This window comes from Peromyscus maniculatus, chromosome 4 (genome assembly GCF_049852395.1).
Source record: "Peromyscus maniculatus bairdii isolate BWxNUB_F1_BW_parent chromosome 4, HU_Pman_BW_mat_3.1, whole genome shotgun sequence".
Lineage (NCBI taxonomy): Eukaryota > Metazoa > Chordata > Mammalia > Rodentia > Cricetidae > Peromyscus > Peromyscus maniculatus.
The window spans coordinates 33,663,551-33,676,235 of record NC_134855.1 but is presented as its reverse complement, the minus strand read 5'-3'; the positions used below and the strand labels follow the sequence as shown (position 1 = coordinate 33,676,235).

At 36.9% G+C, this 12,685-nt stretch overlaps 1 protein-coding gene across 1 annotated transcript in view; it reads right to left on the bottom strand.

The window, feature by feature from the left end:
• Kcnj3 (potassium inwardly rectifying channel subfamily J member 3) overlaps nt 1-12,685 on the bottom strand; it is a 160,865-nt gene that overhangs the window by 22,955 nt on the left and 125,225 nt on the right. The gene's annotated exons all lie outside the window — the stretch shown is intronic.

Here is a 12,685-nt window from a genome sequence, read left to right as displayed (position 1 = left end):
TAAATAGATCATGACTATTGATTGGGAGCCAAGTGGCCAAGGATGTCAGGAGAAAGTTAGAGCTCCAGTCTTTCTGCACTTCCTAACTCACTCTTATAAATTAAAGAAGGATGTGACATGACTATTCTATAAGGCCATTAAGCTTAAATGATGTTTCATCACTGGTCTTTTGACTACTAATATTTTTACACTCTGTCCTTGATGATGTGTGCATTCCTAACTGATTTTATTTGTAGTAGGCGATCACTAATGGCATGAGGCCTATGGTGTCTGAGTCTTCATCTTGTGGCTAGCTCCCACAAATGTTTTCGTGCTAATTATCATTCCTCTAGATACTTTTAGTGAAGTCAGTAATGCATTCTTTCACACATTAGGAACTGCGCAGGTCATCAAGGGGAATGAGTAAGCCAAATATGCTTGGTCCTCACTTTTACACACCTAAGATTATCACAATAGATTTTTTTTGTAAATACTACTTCAGAGAATTAGAGTGATGTCTCAGCAGTTAAAAGCACTGTCTGTTCTTCCAGAGTACCCAGGTACAACTCACAGAATCAACACAGTGGTTCAAAGTCATCTGTGAGTCCAGTTCCATAGTATCATAAATCCTCTTCTGGCCTCTAAGGCACAAGGCAGCCAAAGTGGTGCTCAGCCATACATGTAGGCACACATCCATATACAGTAAATTTAAAACGACTTAAGCAACAATATTTTAGCAATGGGTGATGAATTAATTAAATCCCAATTGTTTCTGGAATATCAGGCTGTAGATGTAACCAATCGTATTATTAAAATAAGAAACACAGAGCCAAGGTAAAAGAGAAAAGCCGAGAGGTCAGAGCTCAGAGATAAAATCTTACCTCCTACAGTGCTCCTAGCTTCCCCGAGAGAGGGAGGTACTTCCTGTGTCTCTGTTTAAATAATCTTTGTTCTGCCTTCTCATTGGTTGTAAACCCAACCACATGACTGCCTCATCACTGCCTGTAAGTACCGCCCTCCAGGTCTTAAAGGCGTATGTCTCCAATACTGGCTGTATCCCTGAACACACAGAAATCTACCTAGCTCTTCTAACCACCACGCTCTCACTATGGCTCTAATAGCTCTGACCCCAGGGCAACTTTATTTATTAACATAAAATTAAAATAACATTTCAGTACAAATAAAATATCACCACATTTCCCCTTTTCTATTTTAATAAAAAGAAAAAAGGCAAAAGGTTATAACTAACAAAAGAAAAACTATATACAAAAGTACAATAACTATATACAATATATACAAGTAACAAATACCTAAACGATGTCTAGTCCATTTGTATTTGACAAATCAGAGAAAATAATTCCCTTATCTATCCTATTTTAGTAAGTCCAAAATGTATCTAATTCACTTTCTATCCTAATTAATCTTCAACTATAACTAACTAATCTTCAACTCCCTCAGAGACCCAAGAAGGAAATAATATTAGCTAACAAAAATAAAAACAGGAAGTGCACAAAAGCAACTTCCAAAAATTTTGTGAGTTGACAGAAACAGCCAGCTGCCTGGACAGTCACCTGAGGTTTCTCCACAGTGTTGGGGCATCATCTTCAGCCTATAGGCTTAGCGTATCTGACAGACTCATTTGTGAAGTAGGTTGTACACAAGGTCAACAGTTCAACCTCACACTGGGTGAGAGCAGTCCATGTACCAGAAACACCTGAATTCCACTAGTGTCATGTCATGATTCAGGATTTTAAATTCTGGAAATTGTTGATGGTTTTTGAATTCAGCTGTCCATTCTTCTTGGCTGTGTATATATGGCTTCATCTAAGCATGCCCTTCTCCACATCCCTCTATTAAATGCCAGTCTACTATTGAGAGGCGTGAGCTTTCAGTTGCTGTTCCATTGCACAACAGAAGCCATCGGCCCACTGCCTGTTCAGCTGCCTTCAAAGAAAAGGGCACTGTACCTTTTCCAGATTGTGAAGGCCACTTCAGGGATGGTGCCATATTGTCCTGGCCTCAGAAGATGCCTTCTGATAAAGCCATAACCATACTTGTTTTGGCAGGAATCGGTAGTCCTTTGTTTCGTGTTCTGTCTGTCCATTTTGTCCTGTTGATTTGAGGATACTTTGTTGTCCAGTGGCTAACTTTTGCCACAATGAAAATTAACTCCATATGCAGTTTCTTCAATGCCCATATTTTCTCTGAAGTAGATTGGTACTGCCAGGAGCCGACATGTCTCAAAAAAGAAAAATTTCTAAGTTATTAAAACATTTTAAATGCCATATTCTGTAGATCTCTGAAGGGTTTGAAGATGACCTGTCTAAAATATATCTGCTCAATTTTTTAAAACATATCTAATATGACTACAATTTCTATTGTAATGTCTAAGTACTAACTTTCATTTCTTTATATCCTAATAGTTGGTAATAATGTAAAGTATTTAAAACTAGTAATTGTCTTTTTCTTTTCTTTTCTTTCTTTCTTTCTTTTTTTTTTTTTAAAACAAGAACCTTAAATCTAATCTCCTTTGCTTAGCCTTTTTCCTAACCCTTGACAACTTGTAACCTATCCCCCTAAATAATTGAAAATTATCCCAGACCCAAAACCCATTAAAAGAACCAAAAAACCACCCGCCCCACACCACTTTTTTGGCAATGTGGGTGTCATATTCTTAAAATTGCTTCCTGCTGGGTATGGGTGAAGTTATCTTTATCCTGAAAGAAAAATTTAGGTTAATTGTCAAATTCTAGGAAAGGTAACTATATCCTTCATTATTATCCAGTCTGTGTATAAAGCCAAAGTTCAGGGTTTATCTCAAGTCCTATTTCAAGTAGTCTTTGAGACTGGATCATCTCAGCTAGTCATCTCAAAATTGTTCTGAGCACCTTGTAGTTCAAAGCTGATCTGTAGATGATGTTTGTCAGCTTAGTGATATTATTATTGTCCACGTGGAATTGTTGTTGTTGTGGGGCCCCATCTTCTTTCCGGAGACTTCAGTTGATGTTAGGCCTGGCCGTGATTTCCTGCAGAAAACTGATAAGAGACTCGAACACAAAGACATATATATGCAGCTAACTGAAGCCTTTTTTCTAGAATTAGTTAGTACTCTATATGACCATTCATATCTTAACAAAGTTTAAAATGTATATATATATTAATCTTGTAAATTTTGATATAAAATTTATACTTTAAGAAAAGTTTAAAGAATCAGAATAGAATCAAAGAGTTGAGATTAGTAATAGAATAGTCCCTTAATTAATTTGGCTTTTGTCCTGTCCCATAGCAGAAAATGGCTCTTTTATTCTGTCATGATACAGGGAGTTTGTATTTTCATTTTAACAACATGCTTGAGTTTAAAGAAGGAGAGAGCCATTCTCCAACTCCAAAGTCAGCTTTAAATTTTAATTGAACTGGGACTATTAGAAAACCAATAGTGTTAAATCTTTAGAGAAAAGCAGAAACAAACATTTAAGAAGACATAAAATTTTTTAGATAATATATACCCATATGCCATATACTCCAATATACTCTGTTTCCTGGGATAGATGATTTGTCCCTTTTCTTCAGTTGTCTCATTTGTCTTGTGTCCTTCAGATTCCTTAACCTTCATTCTCCTAAAAGACAAAAACAAAAACCTTCCCCCAAGACTAATTTTGGGGATGTTCCTTTTTGGCAAGTTATTATCTGATTAAATGAAAAGACATGTGTTACAGGTACAAGTTAGTTTAAATTGGATGTTCATGCTGGTTGATGAACTATCACCTCCTCTAATTAAGAGGTTTCTCTTGTTCAAATCGAACCTTTATCAATTTTGATGGTACCCACAGCTTATCTTCTCCTATAGAAACAAAAGCAAAACCTCGTCCCCAACGTAATACATACCCTGGCTTCCATTCTGAGGTCAGCACATCCTTAAAGTATATAGGCTGATTTAATTCTGTAGTTTTTTCTATTACCCAATGTCTCTCTGCAGCTGTTGTTCCTTTCTCATTGGCATTCAGAAAATTCAAAGTTAATAGAGCATTATGCAGTCTATTTCTGGGGGTTTTTGTTACTCCTTTCTGTTTATTTAGCATATCCTTTAGAGTTCTGTTTGACCTTTCTATAACTGCTTGACCTGTAGGATTATGTGGTATACCTGTAATATGCTTTATATTGTAATAAGCAAAAAACTGTTTCATTTTAACAGAGACATATGATGGAGCATTGTCAGTTTTGATTTGTGCAGGTATACCCATAATGGCCATAACTTCTAGCAAATGAGTGATTACAGAATCAGCTTTTTCAGAACTCAAAGCAGTTGCCCATTGAAATCCTGAATAAGTATCGATAGTGTGGTGTACATATTTCAATTTTCCAAATTCTGCAAAGTGAAACACGTCCATCTGCCAGATTTCATCCCTCTGAGTACCCTTTGGGTTACATCCTGCTGGTAATGGTGTTTGATTATAGAAGGAACAAGTAGGACATTTCTTTACTATTTCTTTGGCTTGTTGCCAGGTTATGGGAAAATCCTTTTTTAAACCTTTACTATTGACATGATGTTTTTTATGAAATTCTGAGGCCTCCAGCACATTTCCTATCAATAATTTATCAATCTCATCATTGCCTTGTGCTAAAGGGCCTGGCAAACCAGTATGAGATCGGATGTGAGTTATATATAAAGGATGACTCCTTTTCCTGATTGTATCTTGTAATTGAATAAATAGTGAAGTTAATTCTGAAGCATCAGGGATAAATTCTGCAGTCTCAATATGTAATACCACTCTTTCAGCATACTGAGAGTCAGTTACTATGTTGAGAGGTTCTGAAAAATCCATTAATACCAACAGAATAGCATACAATTCTGATTTTTGCACTGAATTATAAGGACTTTGTACCACTTTACTTAAATTTTCTGATTTGTAACCTGCCTTTCCTTGTTTGTTGGCATCTGTATAAAATGTACGAACTCCAGATATGGGTTTTTGCCGTACAATTCGAGGCAAGATCCAATCAGCTCTCTTTATAAAATCAATTCTGTTGCTTTTGGGATATTTGCTGTTAATTTCTCCCAAAAAATTACTGCAAGCTCTTTGCCAAGGTTCACTTTCTGTCCATAATTTTTCAATGTCCTCCTTAGTTAAAGGTACGACAATTTCTGCTGGGTCTATTCCTGCTAATTGACGAAGTCTCAATTTTCCTTTCCAAATCAAGTCAGAGATTTTTTCCCCATAAGTTTTTAATTTTTTATTTGGTTTATTTGGTAAAAATATCCATTCCAATATAATATCTTCCCTCTGCATTAATATTCCAGTAGGGGAATGCCTAGAGGGTAAAATAACCAAAATGCAATCCAGCTTTGGATCAATACGATCCACGTGCCCTTCATGTACTTTCTTTTCTACCAAGGCCAATTCTTTCTCAGCTTCAGGTGATAATTCTCTTGGACTATTTAAGTCCTTGTCACCTTCTAAGGTTTTGAACAAATTAGTCAGTTCATCATTTTTTACCCCAACAATAGTTCGTAGATGAGAAATATCTCCAAATAATCTTTGAAAGTCATTAAGAGTCTGTAGTCTATCTCTCCTAATTTGCACCTTTTGGGGTCTAATTTTTTGTAGCTCTATTTTATATCCTAAATAATTAATAGAATCTCCTCTTTGTATTTTTTCAGGAGCAATTTGTAATCCCCAGCAAGGCAAAATTTTCTTTACTTCTTCAAACAGTCTTTCTAAAGTATCTGCATTTGAGTCAGCTAGTAAAATATCATCCATATAATGATAAATTATAGATTTAGGAAATTTTTTACGTATCACTTCCAATGGCTGTTGTACAAAATATTGGCACAGAGTTGGGCTATTTAACATTCCCTGTGGGAGGACCCTCCATTGAAATCTTTTAACCGGTTGAGAATTATTATAAGTAGGCACTGTGAAAGCAAATCTTTCTTTGTCCTTTTCTTGTAAGGGTATTGAAAAGAAACAGTCTTTTAAATCAATAACTATGAGAGGCCATCCTTTTGGTAACAGAGTAGGCAAAGGAATTCCAGATTGTAGAGAGCCCATCGGCTGAATTACTTTGTTAATTGCTCTAAGGTCTGTTACCATTCTCCATTTACCAGATTTCTTTTTAATAACAAATACAGGAGAATTCCAAGGGCTGGTTGACTGTTCAATATGCTGAGCATTTAGCTGTTCTTCTACCAGCTCTTCTAAAGCCTGGAGTTTCTCTGTTGTTAAAGGCCATTGCTGAACCCATACAGGCTTGTCTGTTAACCATTTTAAAGGTAGAGCTGTTGGTATTTTTGGAAGATTATCAGTTGTTGTGCCCTGTTCCTGTATAATATGGATGGCTGGTGACCACTCAAAATAATGCCTTCTAATATTTCTCTCAGAAACATGTGCTAGTTTATGATTTGTTTCTGAGATTGGAGGGATTTTAATCTGAGTATTCCATTGTTGCAACAAGTCTCGACCCCACAGGTTCATAGCTATGTTAGCGACATATGGTTTTAATTTTCCTCTCTGTCCTTCTGGACCTATACATTCCAGCCATCTTGCACTCTGTTTCACTCCAGATAATGTCCCAATTCCTAACAGTTGAACGTTTACCTCCTGAAGAGGCCAAGCTGGATGCCAAAATTCTGGTGCAATTATGGTAATGTCCGCACCTGTGTCTACCAGACCAGACAACAAAACACCATTTATTTTTATCGTTAATTTTGGTCTCTGTTCATTAATAGAAGTTTGCCAAAAAATTTTCTTTATGTTTTCTCCTGAATTTTCTATTCTCTCTGTTTCATCATTCTGACCAGCATGATTTATTCCAATAGTCATTTGGTTATTTAATCGCTCAGAGCAGGGATTTCCTCTACAGCTGCAGGAAAGGTTTGAACTGGTTTTGCTATGGGGGCCTGCATGAGGCCCCTCCGGGAGTTTCCCGAAAACTGAGGCAAAGGATTACCCTGTCTGTCCTTTGTTGATCTACATTCGTTGGTCCAGTGTTTTCCCTTACCACACCTTCTGCATACTCCAGAAGGAAGGGGCATTCTGTTGCCATTGTTCCTTGAAGAAACATTGCTTCTAGGATTGACCTGTTTACAGTCCCTTTTAAAATGTCCTTGCTTTCCACACCCAAAACATCTAACACTCCTCAAACCTTTTGAAATTACTTCTCCTACCCACGTATCATGCTCATCAACCTCAACATTAATTGTTTCTCTAATCCAATCTTCCAAAGGTGCAGATCTTGCCCTTAACGGCCTGATTATTCTTTTGCATGCTGCATTCGCATTCTCAAATGCCAAAGCTTCAATTATTGCCTTACTAGCTTCTGATCCTGAGACCATTCTGTTTACTGCTGAAGCCAGTCTTTCTACAAAATCTGTGAAAGATTCTTTAGGGCCTTGCATAACCTTTGTGAATGACTCATGTTTTTTTCCTGGTTCATCAACTCTGTCCCATGCATTCAAGGCTGCCATTCGACATAAAATTACGGTTTGAACATCATATAAACATTGTGTTTGTATTGAAGCATATTGGCCTTCTCCAATAAGCTGATCCTGACAAACTTGTATTCCTTTATCCCTCCATTGTGTTTCTACGTTTCTAGCTTCCTCCTTAAACCAAGTCAGAAATTGAATTCTCTGGCTGGGTTCCAGAACAGCTTGTGCAAGGTCCCGCCAGTCCTGTGGTATAATCCTATTATATGTTGACCAAGAGTTTAACATTTGCTTTACATATGGGGAATGCATGCCATAAGATACTATTGCCTCCTTAAACCTTTTAAAATCCATCAGTTCAATTGGAGCCCAGATATTTTGTGTAGCCATTTGATCAGGCATCTGCTGTACGGTTACAGGATAAATTAAGGATGATTGTGTGAAAACAGGCTTTCTTTCTGTAACCTTATGATCCAAACTTGAACCAACTTCACTGTTAAAATTAACAGGTTTTTCTAAAGCTGTTATCCTGGCACTTAAATCGACTATCTTTTTAAATAGTAAAATGAGAATAAGCATGGTGATTAACTGCATAATTCCCATAATACTAATCTTTTCATATAGTTGTTCCATTGTCAGACTGCCTAAAATTTCAAACAAAACCCAATTTTCTTCCAATGTACACAGGAAACCCATTTTTTTTAAATGTGGAAAAAATTTGTCTTTTAAATAGTTTCCTTTATGACTTACCAAATCTGCGTAGAACAGTAGAAATCCGAGCGAATTTCAAAACAGCCACCTAGAGTCCTAGGTGTAAATCCAGAGAGAGAGAGAGAGAGAGAGAGAGAGAGAGAGAGAGAGAGAGAGAGAGAGAGAGAGAGACAGAGAGAAAGCAAGAGAGAAAGCAAAAGCGAAAGTGAAAGTGAAAGTGAAAGCGAAGGGGTAGCCGGCTAAAGCTTAAAGCCAGCCACTTGTTCCCTCAGAGCCGAGTCAAGGCTTGGCTTTACAGCCAGGGGCCCTGTTTAGCAGGGCAGGCCTGAGCTGTTTGTAGCACTGGCTTTAAGCAAGCAGCTCACAGTCCGGCCTGAGCCCAAGCAGACCTGGGCTGGGGCTAGGGAGCCGGCTGCTCCGGCTAGGGAGCCGGCCCCAAGCAGTTTTTAATGGATTCTTGTCACGTTGGGCGCCAGATGTAGATGTAACCAATCGTATTATTAAAATAAGAAACACAGAGCCAAGGTAAAAGAGAAAAGCCGAGAGGTCAGAGCTCAGAGATAAAATCTTACCTCCTACAGTGCTCCTAGCTTCCCCGAGAGAGGGAGGTACTTCCTGTGTCTCTGTTTAAATAATCTTTGTTCTGCCTTCTCATTGGTTGTAAACCCAACCACATGACTGCCTCATCACTGCCTGTAAGTACCGCCCTCCAGGTCTTAAAGGCGTATGTCTCCAATACTGGCTGTATCCCTGAACACACAGAAATCTACCTAGCTCTTCTAACCACCACGCTCTCACTATGGCTCTAATAGCTCTGACCCCAGGGCAACTTTATTTATTAACATAAAATTAAAATAACATTTCAGTACAAATAAAATATCACCACATCAGGCACAGGAAGTTGCCCTGCTCATTAAACATCAAGTGTGAACAGAGGGTGACAAATAAATTCTAATAGCACAGGCTTGGAATCAAATATTCAAGGGCAACCTAGGTCATTTACAGAATAAAGCATGACCAGCCTGGCTCACTTAGTAAGATCTTGTCTCAAATAAAAAACAAAAGTCTGGTGATATAGCTCACTAGCAGGGTACTTTTGTGACATGTATAAATCCCTAGATTTAATCCCTAAGTATTGATAAAAACTAAAGCAGAAAAATAGTAGAGTCGTAGTTTCTTACAGGGGTGGCTTTGTTCCAAGTTAAGAGTTCTACTTAGCAGAATAGAAGCCATAATAATAATTTGAATAAACAGAAGAAAGGTGACAGAAAAAGTATAGGGTATTAAAAGACATGGAAATGAAGAGTAAACAAATAAAATGACTTGGGAGTGGCCTGGTTATGGAGAACCTTAGAGACAAGCTCAATCAGTTATCTTCAAGAGACTTATGTAAGGAAAGATTTCAATTACCTCGCCACCCTAAAAAATGACTGTATTCCTTTCACAATGATTTCCCTGCTAAAGACCCCTCACAGACAAATTTTCACTATTTTTCTACAGGGCATATTTACACATCTCTCATGCAGACCTGAAGTTACAGTGCTTGCTTTGGCCTAGAACACTCTGCAATATCCACTATCAGGATAGCCTTAGTAGAAGCTATTTTTGTTATATAACTGTTCATCTGGTTTCTCCAACATCCTTTATTATGGTTGGATTCTTATTCTTGTCCTTACACATAAAAATATGTGTGGTTATTGCTTTATCACGCGATTTTAAAACAGTCCTTTATCTTTCATATTTTGCAAATGCACTTATATTTTTCTCAATGCAGAAAATATTATGACAAACAAGAGGCACACTTGGAGATTCTTTCCTCACTGATTTTACTTCAGAAATGTATCCTCAAGGGACATATACCCTTTTATATTACTATCAAAATCATTAAGTTTGCAGCAGTTTGACTGTTATGTACAACATAATATAGAACTCAAGGACTCCTATTTATTCATAAAAAGTTAAAAGAAAAGATATGAATGAATAAAGCATAGAAAATTCCTATCTTCATAGAGTTAACTGACATTGGTACAAGACAAAATATGGACAGGGATTTCTTAAAAAAAAACTGTATCCATCATGTAAGTAATATATGTCTAAAGACTGAGGTGGTAGGAAAGTTAACTACTTAATATTAGACACCTTGTATAAAATCAGAAAGACTAGTAAATGAGAAAGCAACATATGAATGTGGATTATAATACAGAAATAAATAATAAAATTGAGAAAATCACTAAACAATAAAGAAGAATCAATATGTTTAAGGATCAGGAAAGGTAGTGAAATCCAAGGAAGGAAATTATACATGAGATCTACAGGCTTTAGTATCCAGGTGCTTGACAGATGGTGAGTGCTTGGAAAATATGAGTTGCCTGAGGGGTGAAATGATTGAATAAATAAAGCCATTGGTTATTGCTGGACTTTGGTCATTGACATTGGATGTTAGAGAGGAAGTGGCAAATTACTGTGGTATATGAATCATCTTTACCCTTTTTCCCTCATCTGTTTTTTATATTCTTCAGTGATTTAATTCTTTATCAATATTACTACTACTTGGTTTTCCACTGTCTTTTTGTTTAAATTCTTATTCAGAAATGATATTTACTTATAGCAATAAGAGGTTAAAAAGTCAACTCAGTACTTCATTTATGTAATCTTTTATACATTTTTTTGTGATTATAAGATAGTAATATTATTTTGTAATATAAATTGTTAGAAATATCAGTAAAGGTTCTTTATAAATAAAATTAGATATCATGATACAAACTTCATAACAATGATTCCTTAATGTCAAATATCTCATATATTTAGTAAGATTCTAATAAATAATGTGAGACAAATATAATGAATATGAATTAGAAATGATTAAGACATAGTAATTGCGGACCTATATCATTTTAATAAAACATCTAATGTCAAGTTTCACCTAAAAATTAAAATATTTCAGTTCTAGTTACTCAAACCAAAATTATTTGTAACTCTAGTATCATGAATTTTGCTACTGTATAATATATTACATTATTTTCTCCAACATCTTTTGTTACATTGTACTCTTACTTGCTGATATTTTAGGAAAATACATTTTTATTAATTTATCAAATTTAAAAAATAACTGTGTTATTGATACTTTCCTTAAGATCTATCTATATAGTTCAGTTGGGATTGTACTCTTTTAAGTTACTTCTGCTCTGCTTCAAATCTGTTCTTACATCACGGGAACAGAAGATGCCGAGTCTTCTGCATGACGCAGCAGCTGTGTAGGCTAACCTAGCTTCATTCCCTTTGGTTGTGCAGCAGAAGCAAATGTGAAGCTGGCTGTGCTCTTGGTCTTCATGAATGGGGAGATTCATTTGATCTAATATTTCTAGCAAATGGCACTCTGAGAGTTTATTTAAGGTACCAAAAAATGAATAAAATAAATATAAATGTTACTATGGGTCGGATACAGATGCTTAAAGACTGCTGCCATGGTCCTGGGTAATGATGAAGCACAAAGTTTTGAAATGAAAGTGTCATGAATATACCCTTACGATTTCAGTTTTACCATAACATCTTAAAAACAGTCCAATTAAGAAATAGGCTATAGAAGTAAACAGAGAATTCTCAACAGAGGAAACTCAAATGGCTGAAAGACATTTAAGGAATTGCTGAACATCCCTAATCATCAGGGAAATGCAAATCAAAACAACTCGGAGATACCACCTTACGCCTGTCAGAATGGCTAAGATCAAAAACACTGAAGATACCTTATGCTGGAGAGGATGTGGAACTAGGGGAACTCTCCTCCACTGCTGGTGGGAATGCAAACTTGTACAACCACTCCGGAAATCAATATTGTGCTTTCTTAGAAAATTGGGAATCAATCTCCTCCAAAATCCAGCTATACCTCTCTTGGGCATATACCCAAGGAATGCTCAATCATACCACAAGAGCACTTGCTCAGCTATGTTCATTTCAGCATTGTTTGTAATAGCCAAAACCTGGAAACAACCTAGATGCCCTTCAACTGAAGAATGGATAAATTGTGGCACATATGCACAATGGAATACTACTCAGCAGAGAAAAACAATGACATAATGAGGTTTGCAAGCAAATGGATGGATCTAGAAAAAAATCATCCTGAGTGAGGTAACCCAGACTCAGAAAGACAAATATGGTATGTACTCACTCATAGGAGAATACTAAATGTAGAACAAGGATGACTGGACTGCTACTCACACCACCAGGGAGGCTACCTGGAAAACAGGACCCTAAGAAAGACACGGGGATCTCCCAATGACAGAGAAATGGCTGAGATCTACATGAACAGCCTGGACATGAGTGGGAGCAATGAAGGGCGAGGGTCGAGGGAAAGAGAGCCTTTTGCAGTGGGAGATCCCAGCTGAATCATGAACAGAGAGGGAGAACAAGGAATAGGAGACCATGGTAAATGAAGACCACATGAGAAAAGGAAGAAACAAAGTGCTAGAGAGGCCCACAGAAATCCTCAGGGATGCCCCCACAAAAGACTGCTGGCAATGGTCGAGAGACAGCAGGAACTGACCTACTCTGGTGATGGGATGGCCAAGCACC